Here is a 12309-nt window from a genome sequence, read left to right as displayed (position 1 = left end):
GTTCTTGCTAGGGTACTGCAAAAAATGCTAAAACACTAACTGTATGTTTTTTTCAGTAGATAAAACATACGGTATTGGAACAAAATTAATTCACTTAAAATTGAACAGTCTGCATTAAAACAAGGGGCAAAAGAGGGGACACTGGGAGTTGAACCCAGGGCCTATCGGACTGCAGCCGATTGCTCTACCACTGAGGTATATCCCCTACTTCTTGCAAGCTAACTGCAAAAAGTGCTAAAACACAAAATGTATGTTTTTTAATAATGAAAAAAACATATTGTAGAGGAACAGCATTACTTCATTTGAAAATGCACAGTTTGCATTAAAATAATGGGCAAAAAAGGGGACACTGGGAGTCATACCCAAGGCCTCTCAAAATGCGGCCGATTTCTCCACCACTGAGCTGAATCCTCATCCACTTTTTGGTTCGGCCAAAATGTCCTAAAACCGAACATGTGTGCGTTTTTGTAAATAAAAGAGTTTGCGAAGGAACAGCATTACTTCACTTAAAAATGAACAGTTTGCATTAAAACAAGGGGCAAGAAAGGGGACACTGGCAGTTGAACCCAGATCCTATCGGTATGCAGCCAATTGCTCTACCACTAAGTTATATGCCCAACTTCATGCTAGTGTACTGCAAAATGTGCTAAAACACATAATGTATGTTTTTTTTAATAATTAAGACATATCGTATAGGAACTGCATTACTTCACGTTAAAATCCACAAATCGCACTAAAACAATAAGCACCTGTCGGACTGCTGCCAATTACGCTATCACTTAGCTATATCCCTATCCACTTTGTTGCACTGCCAACATGTCCTAAAACCAAACATGAGTGTTTTTTTGTAAATAAACCATTTTGTGAAGGAACAGCATTACTTCACGTGAAAATGCACAGTTTCCACTGAAAAAATGAGCAAACAATGGAACACCAGATTCGAACCCTGGGCCTATCGGACTGCAGCCGATTGTTCGACCACTGAGCTATGTCTCCTACTTCTTGCTAGAGTACTGCAAAAAGTGCTGAAACACAAAGTGTATGCTTTTGTAAATAAATAAAACACATCGTATAGGAACAGCATTACTTCACTCAAAAGTGTCAAGTTTGCAGTGAAACAATGGACATGATAGGGACACTCGGAGTAGAACCCAGGGCCTATTGGACTGCAGCCGATTGCTCTACCACTGAGCTATATCCCCAACTTTTTGCTAGGGTACTTCAAAAAGTGCTAAAACACCAAAAGTATGTTTTTTTTAAAAAGAAAACGCATCGTATAGGAACAGACTTACTTCTCATAAATATCCACAGTTTGCATTAAAACAATGGGCAAGACTGGTGACACTTCGAGCTGAACCCAGGGGTTATCAGATTGCAGTCGACTGCTCTACCACTGAGCAATGTCCCCAACTACTAGCTGGTGTACTTTATGTATGTTTTTTTTAGTAGATAAAATAAATGGTAAAGGAACAGGATTACTTCACTTAAAAATGAACAGTTTTCATTAAAACAAGGTGCAAGAAAGGGGACACTGGCAGTTCAACCCAGGGCCTATCGGACTGCAGCCGATTGCTCTGCCACTGAGCTATATCCCCAACTTCTTGCTAGAGCACTGCAAAAAGTGCTAAAACACAAAATGCATATTTTTTAATAAATAAAACATATCATATAGGAACGGAGTTACTTCACTTAAAAATGAACAGTTTGCATTAAAACAATGGGCAAGCAAAGGACACAGGGGTTTGAATCCAAGGCCAATCGGACTGCAGCCGCTAGTTCTACCACTGAGCTATTTCCCCAACCACTAGCTGTTGTACTGCCAAAAAGTGTGCTAACACATTCTTTTTCACTTTATCATAAACAAGACATATTGCATAGGAACAGCATTTGTTCACTTAAAAATACACAGTTTGCATTAAAACAATTTGTAAGATCGGGACATGGGAGTTGAATCCAGGGACTATCGGACTGCAGCCGATTGCTCTACCACTGAGCTATATCCCCTACTTCTTGCAAGCTAACTGCAAAAAGTGCTAAAACACAAAATGTATGTTTTTTAATAATGAAAAAAACATATTGTAGAGGAACAGCATTACTTCATTTGAAAATGCACAGTTTGCATTAAAATAATGGGCAAAAAAGGGGACACTGGGAGTCATACCCAAGGCCTCTCAAAATGCGGCCGATTTCTCCACCACTGAGCTGAATCCTCATCCACTTTTTGGTTCGGCCAAAATGTCCTAAAACCGAACATGTGTGCGTTTTTGTAAATAAAAGAGTTTGCGAAGGAACAGCATTACTTCACTTAAAAATGAACAGTTTGCATTAAAACAAGGGGCAAGAAAGGGGACACTGGCAGTTGAACCCAGATCCTATCGGTATGCAGCCAATTGCTCTACCACTAAGTTATATGCCCAACTTCATGCTAGTGTACTGCAAAATGTGCTAAAACACATAATGTATGTTTTTTTTAATAATTAAGACATATCGTATAGGAACTGCATTACTTCACGTTAAAATCCACAAATCGCACTAAAACAATAAGCACCTGTCGGACTGCTGCCAATTACGCTATCACTTAGCTATGTCCCTATCCACTTTGTTGCACTGCCAACATGTCCTAAAACCAAACATGAGTGTTTTTTTGTAAATAAACCATTTTGTGAAGGAACAGCATTACTTCACGTGAAAATGCACAGTTTCCACTGAAAAAATGAGCAAACAATGGAACACCAGATTCGAACCCTGGGCCTATCGGACTGCAGCCGATTGTTCGACCACTGAGCTATGTCTCCTACTTTTTGCTAGAGTACTGCAAAAAGTGCTGAAACACAAAGTGTATGCTTTTGTAAATAAATAAAACACATCGTATAGGAACAGCATTACTTCACTCAAAAGTGTCAAGTTTGCAGTGAAACAATGGACATGATAGGGACACTCGGAGTAGAACCCAGGGCCTATTGGACTGCAGCCGATTGCTCTACCACTGAGCTATATCCCCAACTTTTTGCTAGGGTACTTCAAAAAGTGCTAAAACACCAAAAGTATGTTTTTTTTAAAAAGAAAACGCATCGTATAGGAACAGACTTACTTCTCATAAATATCCACAGTTTGCATTAAAACAATGGGCAAGACTGGTGACACTTCGAGCTGAACCCAGGGGTTATCAGATTGCAGTCGACTGCTCTACCACTGAGCAATGTCCCCAACTACTAGCTGGTGTACTTTATGTATGTTTTTTTTAGTAGATAAAATAAATGGTAAAGGAACAGGATTACTTCACTTAAAAATGAACAGTTTTCATTAAAACAAGGTGCAAGAAAGGGGACACTGGCAGTTCAACCCAGGGCCTATCGGACTGCAGCCGATTGCTCTGCCACTGAGCTATATCCCCAACTTCTTGCTAGAGCACTGCAAAAAGTGCTAAAACACAAAATGCATATTTTTTAATAAATAAAACATATCATATAGGAACGGAGTTACTTCACTTAAAAATGAACAGTTTGCATTAAAACAATGGGCAAGCAAAGGACACAGGGGTTTGAATCCAAGGCCAATCGGACTGCAGCCGCTAGTTCTACCACTGAGCTATTTCCCCAACCACTAGCTGTTGTACTGCCAAAAAGTGTGCTAACACATTCTTTTTCACTTTATCATAAACAAGACATATTGCATAGGAACAGCATTTGTTCACTTAAAAATACACAGTTTGCATTAAAACAATTTGTAAGATCGGGACATGGGAGTTGAATCCAGGGACTATCGGACTGCAGCCGATTGCTCTACCACTGAGCTATATCCCCTACTTCTTGCAAGCTAACTGCAAAAAGTGCTAAAACACAAAATGTATGTTTTTTAATAATGAAAAAAACATATTGTAGAGGAACAGCATTACTTCATTTGAAAATGCACAGTTTGCATTAAAATAATGGGCAAAAAAGGGGACACTGGGAGTCATACCCAAGGCCTCTCAAAATGCGGCCGATTTCTCCACCACTGAGCTGAATCCTCATCCACTTTTTGGTTCGGCCAAAATGTCCTAAAACCGAACATGTGTGCGTTTTTGTAAATAAAAGAGTTTGCGAAGGAACAGCATTACTTCACTTAAAAATGAACAGTTTGCATTAAAACAAGGGGCAAGAAAGGGGACACTGGCAGTTGAACCCAGATCCTATCGGTATGCAGCCAATTGCTCTACCACTAAGTTATATGCCCAACTTCATGCTAGTGTACTGCAAAATGTGCTAAAACACATAATGTATGTTTTTTTTAATAATTAAGACATATCGTATAGGAACTGCATTACTTCACGTTAAAATCCACAAATCGCACTAAAACAATAAGCACCTGTCGGACTGCTGCCAATTACGCTATCACTTAGCTATATCCCTATCCACTTTGTTGCACTGCCAACATGTCCTAAAACCAAACATGAGTGTTTTTTTGTAAATAAACCATTTTGTGAAGGAACAGCATTACTTCACGTGAAAATGCACAGTTTCCACTGAAAAAATGAGCAAACAATGGAACACCAGATTCGAACCCTGGGCCTATCGGACTGCAGCCGATTGTTCGACCACTGAGCTATGTCTCCTACTTCTTGCTAGAGTACTGCAAAAAGTGCTGAAACACAAAGTGTATGCTTTTGTAAATAAATAAAACACATCGTATAGGAACAGCATTACTTCACTCAAAAGTGTCAAGTTTGCAGTGAAACAATGGACATGATAGGGACACTCGGAGTAGAACCCAGGGCCTATTGGACTGCAGCCGATTGCTCTACCACTGAGCTATATCCCCAACTTTTTGCTAGGGTACTTCAAAAAGTGCTAAAACACCAAAAGTATGTTTTTTTTAAAAAGAAAACGCATCGTATAGGAACAGACTTACTTCTCATAAATATCCACAGTTTGCATTAAAACAATGGGCAAGACTGGTGACACTTCGAGCTGAACCCAGGGGTTATCAGATTGCAGTCGACTGCTCTACCACTGAGCAATGTCCCCAACTACTAGCTGGTGTACTTTATGTATGTTTTTTTTAGTAGATAAAATAAATGGTAAAGGAACAGGATTACTTCACTTAAAAATGAACAGTTTGCATTAAAACAAGGTGCAAGAAAGGGGACACTGGCAGTTCAACCCAGGGCCTATCGGACTGCAGCCGATTGCTCTGCCACTGAGCTATATCCCCAACTTCTTGCTAGAGCACTGCAAAAAGTGCTAAAACACAAAATGCATATTTTTTAATAAATAAAACATATCATATAGGAACGGAGTTACTTCACTTAAAAATGAACAGTTTGCATTAAAACAATGGGCAAGCAAAGGACACAGGGGTTTGAATCCAAAGCCAATCGGACTGCAGCCGATAGTTCTACCACTGAGCTATTTCCCCAACCACTAGCTGTTGTACTGCCAAAAAGTGTGCTAACACATTCTTTTTCACTTTATCATAAACAAGACATATTGCATAGGAACAGCATTTGTTCACTTAAAAATACACAGTTTGCATTAAAACAATTTGTAAGATCGGGACATGGGAGTTGAATCCAGGGACTATCGGACTGCAGCCGATTGCTCTACCACTGAGCTATATCCCCTACTTCTCGCAAGCTAACTGCAAAAAGTGCTAAAACACAAAATGTATGTTTTTTTATAATGAAAAAAACATATTTTAGAGGAACAGCATTACTTCATTTGAAAACGCACAGTTTGCATGAAAATAATGGGCAAAAAAGGGGACACTGGGAGTTGAACCCAGGGCCTATCCGACTGCAGCCGATTGCTCTTCTACTGAGCTATATGCCCAAATTATTAAGATATTACTGCAAAAAGTGCTAAAACATTAACTGTTTGTTTTTATTAGTAGATAAAACATATGGTATAGGAACAAAATTACTTCACTGAAAATTGAACAGTTTGCATTAAAACAAAGGGCGAGAAAGGGGACACTGGGAGTTGAACCCAGGGCCTATCGAACTGCAACCGATTGCTCTTCTACTGAGCCAGAACCCAAATTTCTTGCTAGAATACTGCAAAAATTGCTAAAGCACTAACTGTATGTTTTTTTTAGTAAATAAAACATATCGTATAGGAACAGAATTACTTCAATTAAAATTGAACAGTTTGCTTTAAAACAAGGGTCCAACAAGGGGACACTGGAAGTTGATTCCAGGTCCTATCGGACTGCAGCCGATTGCTCTTCTACTGAGCTATATGCCCAAGTTCTTGCTAGGGTACTGCAAAAAGTGCTAAAACACTAACTGTAAGTTTTTTTAGTAGATTCAACATACGGTATAGGAACAAAATTACTTCACTGAAAACTGAACAATTTGCATTAAAACAAGGGGCAAGAAAGGGGACACTGGGAGTTGATTCCAGGGCCTATCGGACTGCAGCCGATTGCTCTACCACTGAGGTATATCCCCTACTTCTTGCAAATTAACTGCAAAAAGTGCTAAAACTCAAAATGTATGTTTTTTATAATGAAAAAAACATATTGTACAGGAACAACATTACTTCATTTGAGAATGCACAGTTTGCATTAAAATAACGGGCAAAAAAGGGGACACTGGGAGTTGAACCCAGGGCCTATTGGACTGCAGCCGATTGCTCTTCTACTGAGCTATATGCCCAAATTCTTGAGAGATTACTGCAAAAAGTGCTAAAACATTAATTGTATGTTTTTATTAGTAGATAAAACATATGGTATAGGAACAAAACTACTTCAATTAAAATTGAACAATTTGCATTAAAACAAGGGGCAAGAAAGGGGACACTGGGAGTTGAACCCATGGCCTATCGGACTGCAGCCGATTGCTCTGCCACTGAGCTATATCCCCAACTTCTTGCTAGAGCACTGCAAAAAGTGCTGAAACAAAAAATGCATATTTTTTAATAAATAAAACATATATAGGAACGGAGTTACTTCACTTAAAATTGAACAGTTTGCATTAAAACAATGGGCAAGCAAAGGACACAGGGGTTTGAACCCAGGGCCTATCGGACTGCAGCCGATTGCTCTTCTACAGAACTATATGCCCAAGTCCCTGCTAGGGTACTTCAAAAAGTGCTAAAACACTAACTGTATGTTTTATTAGTAGATTAATTATACGGTATAGGAACAAAATTAATTCACTTAAAATTGGACAGTTTGCATTAAAACAAGAGGCAAAAAAGGGGACACTGGGAGTTGAACCCAGGGCCTATCGGACTGCAGCCGATTGCTCTTCTACTGAACTATATGCCCAAGTCCCTGCTAGGGTACTGCAAAAAGTGCTAAAACACTAACTGTATGTTTTTTTAGTAAATTTAACATACGGTATAGGAACAAAATTAATTCACTTAAAATTGAACAGTTTGCATTAAACCAAGGGGCAAGAAAGGGGACACTGGGAGTTGAACCCAGGGCCTATCGGACTGCAGCCGATTGCTCTACCAGTGAGCTTATCTCGTACTTCTTGCTTGTATACTGCAAAAAGTGCTAAAACACAAAATGTATGTTTTTTCAATAAGTAAAACATATCTTAGAGGAGCAGCATTACTTCAGTTAAAAATGCACAGTTCGCATTAAAACATTGGGCAAGAAAGGGGACACGGGGAGTTGAACCCAGGGCCTATCGGACTGCAGCTGAGTACTCATCTACTGAGCTATATGCCCAGGTTCTTGCTAGGGTACTGCAAAAAGTGCTAAAACACTAACTGTATGTTTTTTTAGTAAATTTAACATACGGTATAGGAACAAAATTAATTCACTTAAAATTGAACAGTTTGCATTAAAACAAGGGGCAAGAAAGGGGACACTGGCAGTTGAACCCAGGGCCTATCGGATTGCAGCTGATTACTCATCTACTGAGCTATATGCCTAGGTTCTTGCTAGGGTACTGCAAAAAGTGCTAAAACACTAACTGTATGTTTTTTTAGTAAATTTAACATACGGTATAGGAACAGGATTACTTCATTTAAAATTGAACAGTTTGCATTAAAACAAGGTGCAAAAAATGGGACACTGGCAGTTGAACCCAGGGCCTATCGGACTGCAGCCGATTACTCTGCCACTGAGATATATCCCCAACTTCTTGCTAGAGCACTGCAAAAAGTGCTGAAACAAAAAATGCATATTTTTTAATAAATAAAACATATATAGGAACGGAGTTACTTCACTTAAAATTGAACAGTTTGCATTAAAACAATGGGCAAGCAAAGGACACAGGGGTTTGAACCCAGGGCCAATCGGACTGCAGCCGATAGATCTACCACTGAGCTATTTCCCTAACCACTAACTGTTGTACTGCCAAAAAGTGCGCTAACACATTCCTTTTCACTTTATCATAAATAAGACATATTGCATAGGAACAGCATTTGTTCACTTAAAAATCCACAGTTTGCATTAAAACAATTTGTAAGATCGGGACATGGGAGTTGAATCCAGGGACTATCGGACTGCAACCTTTTGCTCTACACCTGAAAGATAATCGTAACCACTAGCCAGTGTACTGCCAACAAGTGCTAAAACAGAGCATATACATTTTTTTATAAATAGAACATATCGTATAAGAACAAGGTAGTTAACTTAAAAATGCAAAGTTTTCATTAAAGCAATGGGCATGACAGGGGACACTGGGAGTAGACCTCTGGGCCTATTGGACTGCAGCCGATTGCTCTACCACTGAGCTATATCCCCAAATTTTTGCTAAAGTACTGCAAAAAGTGCTAAAACAAAAAATTTATGTTTTTTTAATAAATAAAACATCGTAGATGAACAGCATTACTTCATTTTAAAATGCACAGTTTGCATTAAAATAATTGGCTAAACAGGGGACACTGGGAGTTGAACCCAGGGCCTTTTGGACTGCAGCCGACTGCTCTTCTACTGAGCTATATGCCCAAATTCTTAAGATATTACTGCAAAAAGTGCTAAAACTTTAACTGTTTGTTTTTATTAGTAGATAAAGCATATGGTATAGGAACAAAATTACTTCACTGAAAACTGAACAGTTTGCATTAAAACAAGGGGCGAGAAAGGGGACACTGGGAGTTGAACCCAGGGCCTATCGAACTGCAACCGATTGCTCTTCTACTGAGCCAGAACCCAAATGTCTTGCTAGAGTACTGCAAAAATTGCTAAAACACTAACTGTATGTTTTTTTTAGTAAATAAAACATATCGTATAGGAACAGAATTACTTCAATTAAAATTAAACAGTTTGCTTTAAAACAAGGGTCAAACAAGGGGACACTGGAAGTTGATTCCAGGTCCTATCGGACTGCAGCCGATTGCTCTTCTACTCAGCTATATGCCCAAGTTCTTGCTAGGGTACTGCAAAAAGTGCTAAAACACTAACTATAAGTTTTTTTAGTAAATTTAACATACGGTATAGGAACAAAATTAATTCACTTAAAATTGAACAGTTTGCATTAAAACAAGGGGTAAGAAAGGGGACACTGGCAGTTGAACCCAGGGCCTATCGGATTGCAGCTGATTACTCATCTACTGAGCTATATGCCCAGGTTCTTGCTAGGGTACTGCAAAAAGTGCTAAAACACTAACTGTATGTTTTTTTAGTAAATTTAACATACGGTATAGGAACAGGATTACTTCATGTAAAATTGAACAGTTTGCATTAAAACAAGTTGCAAAAAATGGGACACTGGCAGTTGAACCCAGGGCCTATTGGACTGCAGCCGATTGCTCTTCTACTGAGCTATATGCCCAAATTCTTGAGAGATTACTGCAAAAAGTGCTAAAACATTAATTGTATGTTTTTATTAGTAGATAAAACATATGGTATAGGAACAAAACTACTTCAATTAAAATTGAACAATTTGCATGAAAACAATGGGCAAGCAAAGGACACAGGGGTTTGAACCCAGGGCCTATCGGACTGCAGCCGATTGCTCTTCTACAGAACTATATGCCCAAGTCCCTGCTAGGGTACTTCAAAAAGTGCTAAAACACTAACTGTATGTTTTTTTAGTAGATTAATTATACGGTATAGGAACAAAATTAATTCACTTAAAATTGGACAGTTTGCATTAAAACAAGAGGCAAAAAAGGGGACACTGGGAGTTGAACCCAGGGCCTATTGGACTGCAGCTGATTGCTCTTCTACTGAGCTATATGCCCAAATTATTAAGATATTACTGCAAAAAGTGCTAAAACATTAACTGTTTGTTTTTATTAGTAGATAAAACATATGGTATAGGAACAAAATTACTTCACTGAAAATTGAACAGTTTGCATTAAAACAAGGGGCGAGAAAGGGGACACTGGGAGTTGAACCCAGTGCCTATCGAACTGCAACCAATTGCTCTTCTACTGAGCCAGAACCCAAACTTCTTGCTAGAGTACTGCAAAAATTGCTAAAGCACTAACTGTATGTTTTTTTTAGTAAATAAAACATATCGTATAGGAACCGAATTACTTCAATTAAAATTGAACAGTTTGCTTTAAAACAAGGGTCAAACAAGGGGACACTGGAAGTTGATTCCAGGTCCTATCGGACTGCAGCCGATTGCTCTTCTACTGAGCTATATGCCCAAGTTCTTGCTAGGGTACTGCAAAAAGTGCTAAAACACTAACTGTAAGTTTTTTGAGTAGATTCAACATACGGTATAGGAACAAAATTACTTCACTGAAAACTGAACAATTTGCATTAAAACAAGGGGCAAGAAAGGGGACACTGGGAGTTGATTCCAGGGCCTATCGGACTGCAGCCGATTGCTCTACCACTGAGGTATATTTCCTACTTCTTGCAAATTAACTGCAAAAAGTGCTAAAACTCAAAATGTATGTTTTTTATAATGAAAAGAACATATTGTACAGGAACAACATTACTTCATTTGAGAATGCACAGTTTGCATTAAAATAACGGGCAAAAAAGGGGACACTGGGAGTTGAACCCAGGGCCTATTGGACTGCAGCCGATTGCTCTTCTACTGAGCTATATGCCCAAATTCTTGAGAGATTACTGCAAAAAGTGCTAAAACATTAATTGTATGTTTTTATTAGTAGATAAAACATATGGTATAGGAACAAAATTAATTCACTTAAAATTGGACAGTTTGCATTAAAACAAGAGGCAAAAAAGGGGACACTGGGAGTTGAACCCAGGGCCTATCGGACTGCAGCCGATTGCTCTTCTACTGAACTATATGCCCAAGTCCCTGCTAGGGTACTGCAAAAAGTGCTAAAACACTAACTGTATGTTTTTTTAGTAAATTTAACATACGGTATAGGAACAAAATTAATTCACTTAAAATTGAACAGTTTGCATTAAACCAAGGGGCAAGAAAGGGGACACTGGGAGTTGAACCCAGGGCCTATCGGACTGCAGCCGATTGCTCTACCAGTGAGCTTATCTCGTACTTCTTGCTTGTATACTGCAAAAAGTGCTAAAACACAAAATGTATGTTTTTTCAATAAGTAAAACATATCTTAGAGGAGCAGCATTACTTCAGTTAAAAATGCACAGTTCGCATTAAAACATTGGGCAAGAAAGGGGACACGGGGAGTTGAACCCAGGGCCTATCGGACTGCAGCTGAGTACTCATCTACTGAGCTATATGCCCAGGTTCTTGCTAGGGTACTGCAAAAAGTGCTAAAACACTAACTGTATGTTTTTTTAGTAAATTTAACATACGGTATAGGAACAAAATTAATTCACTTAAAATTGAACAGTTTGCATTAAAACAAGGGGCAAGAAAGGGGACACTGGCAGTTGAACCCAGGGCCTATCGGATTGCAGCTGATTACTCATCTACTGAGCTATATGCCCAGGTTCTTGCTAGGGTACTGCAAAAAGTGCTAAAACACTAACTGTATGTTTTTTTAGTAAATTTAACATACGGTATAGGAACAGGATTACTTCATTTAAAATTGAACAGTTTGCATTAAAACAAGGTGCAAAAAATGGGACACTGGCAGTTGAACCCAGGGCCTATCGGACTGCAGCCGATTGCTCTGCCACTGAGATATATCCCCAACTTCTTGCTAGAGCACTGCAAAAAGTGCTGAAACAAAAAATGCATATTTTTTAATAAATAAAACATATATAGGAACGGAGTTACTTCACTTAAAATTGAACAGTTTGCATTAAAACAATGGGCAAGCAAAGGACACAGGGGTTTGAACCCAGGGCCAATCGGACTGCAGCCGATAGATCTACCACTGAGCTATTTCCCTAACCACTAACTGTTGTACTGCCAAAAAGTGCGCTAACACATTCCTTTTCACTTTATCATAAATAAGACATATTGCATAGGAACAGCATTTGTTCACTTAAAAATACACAGTTTGCATTAAAACA

General features: G+C 38.8%; 2 non-coding genes across 2 annotated transcripts; both read right to left on the bottom strand.

The window, feature by feature from the left end:
• Nucleotides 1–133: 133 nt before the first annotated feature.
• On the bottom strand, nt 134–205 carry Trnac-gca (transfer RNA cysteine (anticodon GCA)). Its single transcript has one exon. It is a non-coding gene; the product is annotated as a tRNA-Cys (tRNA).
• Nucleotides 206–6772: 6567 nt separating this feature from the next.
• On the bottom strand, nt 6773–6844 carry Trnac-gca (transfer RNA cysteine (anticodon GCA)). The gene has a single exon. It is a non-coding gene; the product is annotated as a tRNA-Cys (tRNA).
• Between the last annotated feature and the right edge of the window lie 5465 nt (nt 6845–12309).

This window comes from Watersipora subatra, chromosome 10 (genome assembly GCF_963576615.1).
Source record: "Watersipora subatra chromosome 10, tzWatSuba1.1, whole genome shotgun sequence".
Taxonomy (NCBI): domain Eukaryota; kingdom Metazoa; phylum Bryozoa; class Gymnolaemata; order Cheilostomatida; family Watersiporidae; genus Watersipora; species Watersipora subatra.
Note: the sequence above shows the minus strand (reverse complement) of the source record. Positions and strands in the feature narration are given on the sequence as shown.